Genomic DNA, 13,429 nt, shown 5'->3' on the forward strand with positions numbered 1-13,429 from the left:
GGACAAATCATAAAGATGTGCCGAGCTCAACTAAAGAATCCAGAAGCAAGTGTATATACTGTGTGATTTCACCTTTAGGAAATTCTAGGAAAGGAAAAATTATCTATAGCAACAGGGAGCAGGGCAGTGGGACCTGGGGCCAGGTCTAGAAGGGGCACAGGAAGCCTTTGGGGTGATGCAAATGTTGTATTTTCATTGTGGTGGTAGTTAATCAGGTGTTTACATTCGTCAATACTCTTCAAACTGCACTTAAAATGAGTGAATTTTGAATGTAACTCATATCTCAATAAAGCTAACATAGAAAAAAAGAACAGTAGGTACAATCTTTTCCCCCCTCACTTCCCCTTCTCTCTTCAGATCGTTGCAGTCTGGCTTCTACCACCGTCAGGCCCCCAAACTGAGCCAACAGAGATCACCAGTTGCTTTCCAATTGCAAATTCAATTTCTCACCTCTGTGACACCCTGTTCTCCTCATTTATACACTTTTCTGCTCAGTCTTTCTCAATCTGTCTTGATAATTCTTGATAATAATCTGACTGGCTTCAAAGGGTGTTTCCCAGGGTACTTCTTTAGCCTGCTTTTCTTCTGAATTTCTCTAGGAGATCTCATCTCCTCTTGTAGTTTCAACTCCAGCTCATAATGACCCTCAGATGTTTGCTTCCATCCCAGACTTCTCGCTTTCCAGATCCTGCTAGAAACATCTTCACTTTGAAATCCCACAGGCTACTCAAATCAACATGTCCCAAACTGAGCTCATAATATTTACACCCAAATCTATTCCTCTCTCTTGGTGATGATACTACATCTTGGTAACAGCATCCTCATTTATCTAAGTTAGAAAACTGAGAGTGACACCTGCCAAAGCCTGTGCATTGCCCTCCCGTGACTATATCCCAGCCTCCCCCTTTTCCAGATCATCCCCACGCTTTACCCAGGGAAGCGCAGTCCCTGGCATGGAGTAAAGCCTTCGAGTGAATGAACCGTGGAACTTCCTCTTCAATGGTTGCTCAAGGCAGTCGCAATCATAATAACCTTTGGGAATCAAAGACAGTGAAAATTATGGACTCTCTCCCTAGAAAATGTGCATATGCACGTACAGTATTCTGCATAGAGTTTCACAGTGTTTCATGGAACTCCTGATGGTAGTACCTAATTAAGAACATTATAGGACAAAACTGAAACTCCTTAGCCTGACCCTCATCATCTGACTCTCCTACACTCCCATCTCTTCTCTGCTGTGCCCCCTTTGCGTCCTACGTTCTAGCCGTGTAAAATACTTGCATTCATGAAATGAATTAAGCTGTTTAAAGTCTTCTCATCTTTACATTGTGCTGCTCCCTTTGCCTGGAATAAAGCAAGCTGTTCTGTTACAAATATTTTGACACTCCCGTGCCATGACATTACAACCTTAGTTTTTGTTACCAAACATTTAATATAGCAGACATCTCTGATACGTGCTACTTTGGGGATGGGAGTGGTGAGGGATGGTGTAAGGATCAATATTGATATGAGGCACAAAAATGGAATTAAAATGGCTTTTTTGTATATTATTTAAAGATAATAAAGAATTTTGAAATGGAATAATTTATGAAAGTGATAGGAAAACATTTAGGCAAATATTTCTAAAGTTACAGGTAGAAAACAACTAGAAAATTTGATACAAGGTCCAGAAACCATTTTTTTTTAAAGTTTTAAAAGTGACAAGTGATATTTGGAGCATTGAGTACGTTTCTGATAGGAAAGAGCTTCTGTTTTGACTGTGCGTTGACAAGAAGCTCCTTCTCCACTTATGGTTTTATTCGACAACTGGAAAAAATTTCCCCGGATGGTCTTGTGACTCTGTAGACTTCAAACCGTGTTTCTCTCCCGCCCCATCCATGGGTGGCCCCGAGTTTGGTAGGACCTGTTCATTGTGCAATATGAGTTCCATCCCCGTACCATCTTATCACAATGCAGGATGAATGCACACAGTGGATAATAAGAGAATTTCTGGAAGTCATTTCTACACCAGGCCAACTGGCGATAATTTAACTGTACGTGGATGGGATTGCCATCCGCTTAACCCAAACTGAACGTGTCCCTTGAGTCTGCTTTCCCTTAGCCGTATCCTACAAGTGTTTACAGCCAGATTCCCCTTCTCCCTCCCCGACACATCTCACAGAAGGGGAAGCGAGTGGAGGGGAATTTGGAGAGGGAAGATTAGCTGTTTGAGGTTAACATGTCTCATTTTAAAAATTTCACAAAAACATGTGAGCATGTAAACGTGTTATTAGGGAAGAGAACTGGTGGCTGAGGGGCATGTTTGGAAGAAACTTTATGTTGTGTGATCCTTTTGTACCGTTTGAATTTTATACCATGTGCAGTGTTCGCAGGCAGATTTACCATGAAGCTAATGAAGTCTAAGCTTTGGGGCCCCTCACTCGCATGGGCCCTTCACAAGGCCCTCCGAGGGGCCCTAATCATATACGTACATGGTCAGGTGTCTTTTTGTTGGATTCTTTCAAATGCTTTTTCTGCATCTATTGAGATGATCATGTGGTTTTTGTTTTTTATTCTATTGATGTGATATATTACATTGATTTTCAGATGTTAAACCAACTTAGCATTCCTGGGATAAATCTTCTTAGGTCGTGGTGTATAATTCTTTTTACGTGTTGCTATATCAATTTGCTAGTATTTTGTTGAGGAGTTCTGCGTCCATATTCGTAAGAAATATTGTTCTACAGTTTTCTTGTGATGTCTTTGTCTGATTTTGGTATCGGGGTAATACTGGCCTCATAAAATGGGTTGAAACTGTTTCTTCTTCTATTGTTTCGAAGAGTTTGTGAAGAATTGGTGTTAATTCCTCTCTTGTCCGTCCGCATTAGCATCATTACTGATATAGCTGGGCTTACATCCGCCATTTTACCGTTTGTTTTCTATGTCCCATGTCTTTTTTGTTCCATTATTCTTCCTTTACTGCTTTTTTTTGTATTAAGTGAATTTTTCTAATGTAGCATTTTATTTCTTCCACGATTTTTTGATATTTTGTTATTTTTTTAGTAGTTGCTCTAGTTTTTACCAAATATGTCTTAATTTACCAAAATCAGCTGTGGATTTGTACCACCTTACTCCCAGTGGTATATGGGAATGTATATGGAAATGTGGCTCCCGAGCAGCCCTCTTCTCTTCGCCCTGTGCTGGTGGTGTTATGCGTGTTACCTCTAGTGTTGCTGCAAACCCAGCAGCACTTTGTTAAATATCACGTCACCGTCTGTGTCCTTTCCTGAGCTCAGTACAGCTTTGCTCCCACCCACCTCCTTTGTGCTGTGTAATATATTTGCCAATGTTTGTTGGAAACGGGACACTTTAGATAATATATTGTAGTAACTCTGGGTGCTGGTCCCCCACCTCCTCCAGGACTCCTTATTCTTATCATTTGATCGTTTATTTGTTTAGTGCCTGGTTGGGTTATTTCAGTGAAGTCTCTTTCGCCTCCCACAGTATTAAAGCCTCTGCATCTTACCTTTTAGTGTTTAGATGTATCTTGCAGATATACTATATCTGTATATAATTAAATTCCTTAATCTTTTTTTATGACTACATATTATCTCATTGTATGTGTGTGACGTAATTTATTTAACCAGTTCCCTTTAAATGAATTTAAGCTTTCGTAATCTTTTGCTATTTAAAAAAAATGCTGCAGAGAATAACTTTAGACATACCTCGTTTTACACATGTGAGACTGTATTGATGAGATAAAATCCTAGAAATGGATGTGCTGAGTAAATTTGTAGTTTGGACAAATAACAAAAGTGCCGAAATGATCCCGTAGAGACTGTAGCAATTTACTCTCCCAGCAAGAAGGCACAGCGTTTCTCGGTCCCAGAGCCCACAGAGGCTTCTATCAAGCCTTTTCATCTTTGCTGATCTGACAGATCAAAAGCAATATCACTCTGTAGTTTTATTTCACATTTCTTGTATTATGAGTGTCATTAAGCATCTTTTCCTATGTTTAAAAGCCGTGTATATATATTTTTTGACAGTTGTCTGTTACTCATTTTTTCATAGGGTTGTTGGTCTTTTTCTTACTGATTTATAGCTCTTCATGAATTAGGAAGGGAAGTGCTTTATCTGTGGTATGAGCAGCAAATATTTTTCCCAGTTTGTCATTTGTCTTTGTTCGTTATGTTTTTGCCGTGCAGAAAGTGCGTGTGATCAAATTTATCAATCTTTTATTCTAAGGCTTTTGAGTTTCCACTCAGAAATTTTTTTTCTCATCCCTGTTTTTTTTTTTAATTAAGATTATGATAGATTACAACGTTGTGAGATTTCAGTTGTACATTATTGTTAGTAATGTTGTGGGTACACCACTTCACCCTTTGTGCCCTCCCCCCACCCCCCCTTTTCCCTGGTAACCACCAATCGGTTCTCCTTGTCTATATGTTAACTTCCACCTATAAGTGGAGTCATATAGAGTTTGTCTTTCTCTGTCTGGCTTATTTCACTTAACATAATACCCTCAAGGTCCATCCATGTTGATGCGAATGGAACAATTTGGTCCTTTTTTATGGCTGAGTAGTATTCCATTGTGTATATATACCATATCTTCTTTATCCAGCTGTCAGTTTCTGGGCATTTGGGTTGCTTCCACGTCTTGGCTATTGTAAATAATGCTGCCATGAACATAGGGGTACATGGGACTCTTGGGATTGCTGATTTGAGGTTCTTAGGATAGATACCCAATAGTGGGATAGCTGGGTCATAGGGTATTTCTATTTTTAACTTTTTGAGAAATCTCCATACTGTTTTCCATAGTGGCTACACTAGTTTGCATTCCCACCAACAGTGTATGAGCGTTCCTTTTTCTCTACAACCTCTCCAACATTTGTCACTCTTGGTTTTGGATATTTTTGCCAATCTAACGGGTGTAAGGTGATATCTTAGTGTAGTTTTGATTTGCATTTCCCTGATGATTAGTGATGATGAGCATCTTTTCATGTGTCTATTGACCATACTTATATCTTCTTTGGAGAAATGTCTGTTCATGTCCCCTGCCCATTTTTTGATCAGGTTGTTTGTTTTTTTGTTGTTAAGCTGCGTGAGTTCTTTGTATATTATGGAGATTAATCCTTTGTCAGATAAGTAGCTTGTAAATATTTTTTCCCAATTAGTGGGCTGTTTTTTTTGTTTCAATCCTCTTTTCCCTTGCCTTGAAGAAGCTCTTTAGTCTGATGAAGTCCCATTTGTTTATTCTTTCTATTGTTTCCCTCATCTGACTGAGGAGTTATAGTGTCCAAAAAGATTCTTTTGAAACTGATGTCAAAGAGTGTACTGCCTATATTCTCTTCTAGAAGACTTATTGTTTCAGGCCTAATCTTTAGGTCTTTGATCCATTTTGAGTTTATTTTTGTGACTGGTGAAAAAGAATGGTCAATTTTCATTCTTTTACATGTGGCTGTCCAGTTTTCCCAGCACCATTTGTTGAAGAGACTTTCTTTCCTCCATTGTAGGCCCTCAGCTCCTTTGTCGAAGATTAGCTGTCCATAGATGTGTGGTTTTATCTCTGGGCTTTCAATTCTGTTCCATTGATCTGTGCACCTGTTTTTGTACCAGTACCATGCTGTTTTGATCACTGTAGCTTTGTAGTATGTTTTGAAGTCAGGGATTGTGATGCCTCCTGTTTTGTTCTTTTTTGTCAGGATTGCTTTAGCAATTCGTGGTCTTTTGCTGCCCCATATGAATTTTAGGATTCTTTGTTCAATTTCTGTAAAGAATGTCCTTGGGATTCTGATTGGGATAGCGTTGAATCTGTAGATTGCTTTAGGTAGTATGGACATTTTAACTATGTTTATTCTTCCAATCCATGTGCATGGAATGTCTTTCCATCTCTTTATGTCGTCATCAATTTCTTTCAAGAAAGTCTTGTAGTTTTCATTGTATAAGTCTTTCACTTCCTTGGTTAAATTTATCCCAAGGTATTTTATTCTTTTCGTTGCAATCGTGAATGGGATTGAGTTCTTGAGTTCTTTTTCTGTTGGTTCATTGTTAGTGTATAGAAATGCTACTGATTTATGTATGTTGATTTTATACCCTGCAACTTTGCTGTAGCTGTTGATTGTTTCTAATAGTTTTCCTATGGATTCTTTGGGGTTTTCTGTATATAAGATCATGTCGTCTGCAAACAGCGAGAGTTTTACTTCTTCATTGCCTGTTTGGATTCGTTTTATTTCTTTTTCCTGCCGGATTGCTCTGGCCAACACCTCCAGTACTATCTTGAATAAGAGTGGTGAAAGTGGGCACCCTTGTCTTGTTCCTGTCCTCAGAGGGATGGCTTTCAGTTTTTGTCCGTTGAGTATGATGTTGGCTGTGGGTTTGTCATATATGGCCTTTATTATGTTGAAGGTTTTTATCATAAATGGGTGTTGGATCTTGTCAAATGCTTTCTCTGCATCTATTGAGATGATCGTGTGGTTTTTGTTTCTCATTTTGTTAATGTAGTGTATCACGTTGATTGACTTGCGGATGTTGAATCATCCCTGTGTCCCTGGTATAAATCCCACTTGATCATGGTGTATAATCTTTTTGATGTATTGCTGTAATCGGTTTGCCAAAATTTTGTTGAGGATTTTTGCATGTATGTTCATCAGTGATATCGGCCTGTAGTTCTCCTTCTTTGTGTTGTCCTTGTCAGGTTTGGGGATCAGAGTGATGTTGGCTTCATAGAATGTGTTAGGGAGTACTCCATCTTCCTCAATTTTCTGGAATAGTTTGAGAAGGATAGGTATTAAATCTCCTTTGAATGTTTGGTAGAATTCTCCAGAGAAGCCATCTGGTCCTGGACTCTTACTTTTGGGGAGGTTTTTGATTACTGTTTCTATTTCTTTACTTGTGATTGGCCTATTCAGATTCTCCATTTCTTCCTGGTTCAGTTTGGGGAGGTTGTAAGAGTCCAGGAATTTGTCCATTTCTTCTAGGTTGTTTAGTTTGTTGGCTATAGTTTTTCATAGTATTCTCTTATGATCCCTTGTATTTCTTTGGTATCTGTTGTGATTTCTCCTCTCTCATTCCTAATTTTATTTATTTGAGATTTCTCTCTTCTTTTCTTGGTGAGTCTGGCTAAGGGTTTGTCGATTTTGTTAATTTTTTCGAAGAACCAACTCTTTGTTTCATTGATCCTTTCTACTGTCTTTTTTGCTTCAATATTGCTTATTTCTGCACTTATTTTTATTATTTCCCTCCTTCTACTGACTCTGGGCTTTGTTTGTTCTTCTTTTTCTAATTCTGTTAGGTGTCGTTTGAGGTTGCTTATGTGAGCTTTTTCTTGTTTAGTGAGGTGAGCCTGTATTGAAATGAATTTCCCTCTTAGGACTGCTTTTGCTGCATCCCAAATGATTTGGTATGACGTGTTCTCATTTTCATTTGTCTCCAGATAATATTTGATTTCTTCTTTAATTTCTTCAATAATCCATTCTTTGTTCAGTAGCGTGTTGTTTAGTCTCCACATTTTTGCACCTTTCTCTGCTTTATTCTTGTAGTTGATTTCTAGTTTCACAGCATTATGATCAGAAAAGATGCTTGATATTATTTCAACTCTCTTGTATTTATTGATGCTTGCTTTGTTTCCCAAAATATGGTCTATTCTTGAGAATGTTCCATGCGCACTTGAGAAGAATGTGTAGCCTGCTGTTTTTGGATGAAGTGTTCTATATATATCTATTAAGTCCATCTGGTCTAATTTTTCATTCAATTCTATAATTTCCTTGTTGATTTTCTGTCTGGATGTTCTATCCATTGGTGTTAATGGAGTGTTGAGGTCCCCTACTATTATTGTATTGTTGTTGATGTCTTCTTTTAGTTCTGTTAAGAGTTGCTTTACAAATTTTGGTGCTCCTGTGTTGGGTGCGTATATATTTATAAGTGTTATGTCTTCTTGGTGGAGAGTCCCTTTTATCATTATATACTGTCCCTCTTTGTCTTTCTTTATCTGTTTTGCTTTGAAGTCTACTTTGTCTGATATTAGTATAGCGACACCTGCTTTCTTTTGTTCATTATTAGCTTGGGGTATTGTCTTCCATTCCTTCACTCTGAGTCTGTGTTTGTCTTTGGGGCTGAGGTGTGTTTCCTAGAGGCAGCATATTGTTGGGTCTTGTTCTTTGATCCATCCTGCCACTCTGTGTCTTTTGATTGGAGAGTTCAATCCATTTACATTTAGAGTGATTATTGAAATGTGGGGGCCTACCGCTGCCATTTTATGTCTTGTTTTGCGGTTTTCTTCAGTTTCCTTTGTTTCTTGTCCCATGGTTTAATCTGTTCTGATGGAGAGCTGCTACTCTCTGTTGTTGTCCTTCTACTTATCTCCTTTGCTCTTGGTTTTGTAGCCCCTTTCCTTTTTTTGACTTTTGAGGAATGAGGGTTTCCCTGAGCATTTCTTGAAGAGGAGGTTTTGTGGCAATGAACTCCCTTAATTTTTGTTTATCTGGGAAAATTTTTACTTCTCCATCATATTTGAAGGATACTTTCGCTGGGTAGAGAATTCTCGGCTGCAGGTTTTTGTCCTTCAGATTTTTGAATATATCATTCCACTCTCTTCTAGCCTGTAAAGTTTCTGCTGAGAAATCTGCTGATAGCCTGATAGGGGTTCCTTCGTAGGTTAATTTCTTCTGCCTGGCTGCCCTTAGTATTCTCTCCTTGTGGTTGACTTTTGCTAGCTTCACTACTATATGCCTTGGGGTTGGTCTACTTGCATTGATAAAGTTTGGAGATCTATTGGCTTCTGTCACATGAAGTTCCATCTCCCTCCCCAGGTTTGGGAAGTTCTCAGCCATTATTTCTTTGAATAGGCTTTCTGCCCCCTTCTCCCGCTCTTCTCCCTCTGGTATACCTATAATCCTTAGGTTGCATCTCCTAATTGCGTCAGATAATTCTCGGAGAGTTTCTTCATTTCTTTTTAGTCTTAGTTCTCTCTCCTCCTCTGCCTGCAGCATTTCTATATTCCTGGCTTCCAAATTGCTAATTCTTTCCTCCATATTATCGGCCCTACTGTTCAGTGCATCTAGATTTTTCTTAATCTCCTCTATTGTGTTCTTCATTTCCAGTATTTCTGTTTGGTTCTTCTTTATAGTATCGAACTCTTTTGTGACATAGCTCCTGAACTCGTTGAGTTGTCTATCTGAATTCTCTTTTAACTCATTGAGTTTTCTAATGATGGCTGTTTTGAAGTCATCATCATTTAGGTTATATATTTCATTGTCTTTGGGATTGTTTTCTGTGTGTTTGTCATTTTCCTTCTGTTCTGGAGATTTAATATATTTTTTCATATTGCTTGATGGTGTAGATTTGTGCCTCCGCATAGAGATAGAGTTTAGTTACTGCTTCCACTTGTTTCTACTGGTGTGGTGGGGGAGCAGCTGTTTATTCTGCACCAACCAGGAACCCTATCAGCTGTTGCTAACTGGGCCTGGGCCCCTCCTCGCAGTCACAGTGATCCTGTGGGTTCCCTCTTCAGCTGTGGGGGCCGTCACAAGGGGGCTTCAGGCTGCTGGTGCCTACTGTTGCAGACCACCTAGACGTGCTCCCTCCTTAGGGTCTGCAGTGGTGTTATGGGTTTTCCCAGTGGCCAGGGGCAGGATCACTTATATTTGCATCTCTGTCACTGTCGGCGCCCACAAAATCTCACTTGTCCACTATGGGTCACAGCAGAGCTATGGGCATCTTCTGCAGTCTGTGGTTAGCTTACCTAGCTATGCTACTTTTGTCCCGGGGTCTTCCAGCCTTGTGGTTGCCAGGTGGGTGCTCTCTACTAGTGCTGTGCAGAGGCTATCGCTGAGGCTGCTGTGAGACTGTAGAGTTTCCCCCTGGGCCACGGAGCTGGGTCGCTGGAACTCCACCCAGCCCCAGTCCTCTCCCCTAGGATCTCGGGGAGCCCCTTGCCCTGTCTGGGGGATAGCCAGAGACCTTGAGTTCAGTGGTAGCTGGCCAGCTGCTGCCCTGCCTGGGATTCTCCTCTTCGGGACCCTCCCGGCGTTGTGGATGCTGGGAAGGGCCTCTCCGCTAATGGCAGGTAGAGACTTTGCCTGTTGCCCGGACAGAACTCTGGAGTTTCCCCCCCGGGCCACGGAGCCAGCCACTGGAGCTCCACCCAGCCCCAGTCCTCTCCCAGGAGATCTCCGGTAGTCCCGAGCCCCTCCCAGGCGAAAGCCCGGTCAGTGGAGCCGGCGGCGGCAGCTGGCGGGCCGCCACGCTGTTTTGGATTCTTTTCGGGAGCCTCCCACTGTTGTGGATACTGGGAAGGGCCTCTCTGCTAATGGCAGGTAGAGACTTTGCCTGCTGCCCGGATGGAACTCTGGAGTTTCCCCCCCCGGGCCACGGAGCCAGCCGCTGGAGCTCCACCCAGCCCCAGTCCTCTCCCAGGAGATCTCTGGTAGTCCCGAGCCCCTCCAGGGTGAAAGCCCGGTCAGTGGAGCTGGCGGCGGCAGCTGGCGGGCTGCCGCGCCGTTTGGGATTCTCTCTGGGAGCCTCCCGGCGTTGTGGATGCTAGGCAGGGCCTCTCCGCTAATGGCGAGTAGGGGTTTTCCCCGCAGCCTCTGGTGTGTAACTCTGGAGCTTCCCTCTGGGCTTAAGTGTAGTTGCGGGGGACTTAGGTAGGGCTCTGGTCACCTGTTTCCACCGTCGCTCCTCTGGTGTGCGCTCCCTCCTGCCCTTGGTGTGTGGCGATGTTCTGGGGACGTCCGCTGGAAGAAGGCCGCTTGCAGGTACTAGGCTGTTCGGGGGTCGGGGTTGGAGAGTTTTCATCTATCTCCACCTCCTCCCGGAGGGAAGTCCGTCCACCTTCTGATGTATAGCAGCGTGGGTCTCTCAGGCGTCCTGAGATGCTATATGGATATCCTTTGTTAAGCGATCAATGTCCAATTAGTTGTAGATTCGAAGGGGGAGAGACAAAGAAGACTACTCACGGCGCCATCTTGGATCTTCTCCTTCCCACTCAGAAATTTTTAAAAGATTTCTCCCATAATTTATTTTAATGCTTTTTTGATATTTAATATTTAAGTATTTGATCTATCTGTAATTCATTTTTTTACGAAGTATGGATCCAACTTATTTTTCCAGATGGTTCTCCAGTTGTTAGAATGCCATTTATTGAATAATCCATCTTTTCTCCCATCAATTTGAAATGTTGCCTTTACCATATACTAAATTTTCACATGGACAGGTGTATTTATAAAGTTTCTATTACATTTCTCTCATCTGTGTGTCTAGTCAAGCCAGGAACATTGTTTTAATTATTGAAGCTTGAGAATATGTTTTACTATATGATCAAATTAATCCCCCTTTATTCTTTCTTTTAAGATTTCATGGCTGTTATTGCTTATTCATTATATTAGTTACCTATCGCTGTACAGCAGATAACCCCCAAACTTAGTGACTCACATGGTAAACATTTGCTATCTCACCGTTCTTGTGGACCAGGAGTGTGGGAGCTGCCTCGCGGGGGACTTCTGGCTCAGGGTCTCTCCTGAGCTTGTGGTCAAGATGTCAGCTGAGGCTGGAGTCACCCGAAGCCTTGACTGGGACTGGTGGGCTTTGGCACAAGGCCTCAGTTCCTCACCACGTGGACCTCTCTGTGGAGCTTTCTGAGTGTCCCCACAATGCTGCAGCCGGCTGCCTCCAAGAAAGCAAACAAGGTGGGGGCCACATAACTTTCATGACCTTGTCTCAGAAATGACACTCTGTCACTTTGTCATATTCATTAGGAGTAAGTCTAGCCACACTCAAAGAGAGGGGAATTAAGCGCCACTTCTTAAAGAATTTATAGATGTATTTTAAAATTACCACACTCATTTTTCTGTGTGAACTTCAGGATTAGTTTACTACTTTTCGAAAAATAAACTCAAACCACTTGGTATTTTTATTAGGATCTATTTTAATTTGTAGGCAGGAGAATTCACTTTCTTTTTTAAAACAATTCTATATTGTTTCCAATTTTGCAACATCTTTGTTCTTTTTATGGTCATAAAACAAAATACAAATTAAGTAAATAAAACAAAAATAAAAACAGCATTGAGGTCCAAGCAACCTGCAATACATACAGGAAACATTTTTAAAATAAAAGGTACTTTTTTTTTTTTAAAAAGATTGGCACCTGGGCTAACAACTGCTGCCAATCTTTTTTTTTTTTTCTGCTTTATTTCCCCAAACCCCTCCTGTACACAGTTGTATATCTTAGTTGCAGGTCCTTCTAGTTGAGGGATGTGGGACACCGCCTCAACGTGGCCTGATGAGCAGTGCCACGTCTGCGCCCAGGATCCGAACCCTGGGCCGCCGCAGCGGAGTGCGCGAGCTTAACCACTCGGCCGCGGAGCCGGCCCCAAAAGGTACATTTTTATGCCCAGTTTATTGTTTTCTTTTTCCTAAAGTGACAGAATGTCCAGCTCATTTATGGACACTTGGCCACCATATAAGTATATTACTCACTGGCCTGTTTTGCCCATACTAGCTTCTAATTGTCAAAATAATTCTGTTGAAAGATTTTCCATAGAAGGGAAAAGAAGGAATGGGTTTTAGTTTCAGGAAAGGTTTAACAAATATAAACGTCTTTTCAGAATATCTGGGAAACCTATTTATCATAAATAAATTATGCATTTTTTAAACCCTCATAGCAGCTTTTTTTAACTCTTTATTTTGAAATAATTATAAATTCATAGAAATTTGCAAAGAAATGTACAGAGGAGTCCCATGCCCTGTTCCGCCAGCCTCCTCCAGTGTCGGTGTCTTACAAAGTACGGTACGGCATCAAGTCAAGAAATTGACGGTGATACAATCTGTAGAGCTTATTTAAATTCCACCTGTTACCCACGGACTCATGTGTGTGGCCCTACACTATTTTGTTACCTGTGGAACCTTGGATAACCGCCACCACAATCAAGATATCTGACTGTGCCCGTCACCACAAGACTCCTTCCTGTGGCCACTTTACAGCCACACCCATCTCCTCCCTCCCATCCCTAACCCCTGGCAACCACTACTCTATTCTCCATCTCTATTATGATGTTATTTCACAAACGTTAAATAAGTGGAATCATCCAGTATGTATGCTTTTGAGGTTGGCCTTTCCCACTCATCATGATTTCCTTGAGGTTCCTCCAAGATGTCGTGCGTATCAATAGCTTGCTCCTTTGTATTGCTGAGCAGTATTCCATGGTGTGGGCATACCACAGGTTGTTTAACCATTCACCCATTAAAGGAAATTTGGATAGTTTATAGTTTTTGGCTATTAGGGATAAAGCTGCTATGAACATTCATGTACAAGTTCTTATGTGGAAATAAGACATTTCTCTGGAATAAATACCCAAGAGTGGATTGCTGGGTTACATGGTAAGTCCACTTTTAATTTGACAGGAGTTTCCAGGCTATTTTCCAGAGGGGCTGTTTCATTTTATGTTCCCACCAG

At 41.2% G+C, this 13,429-nt stretch overlaps 1 long non-coding RNA gene across 1 annotated transcript; it reads right to left on the reverse strand.

Moving 5' to 3' along the window:
• Window positions 1-930: 930 nt before the first annotated feature.
• On the reverse strand, window positions 931-12,968 carry LOC139083656 (uncharacterized). Its single transcript, XR_011540547.1, has 3 exons — window positions 12,871-12,968; window positions 11,433-11,644; window positions 931-1,032 (listed from the first exon to the last, which is right to left on the reverse strand). It is a non-coding gene; the product is annotated as an uncharacterized lncRNA (long non-coding RNA).
• Window positions 12,969-13,429: the final 461 nt, after the last annotated feature.

Source organism: Equus przewalskii, chromosome 5 (assembly GCF_037783145.1).
Source record: "Equus przewalskii isolate Varuska chromosome 5, EquPr2, whole genome shotgun sequence".
Lineage (NCBI taxonomy): Eukaryota > Metazoa > Chordata > Mammalia > Perissodactyla > Equidae > Equus > Equus przewalskii.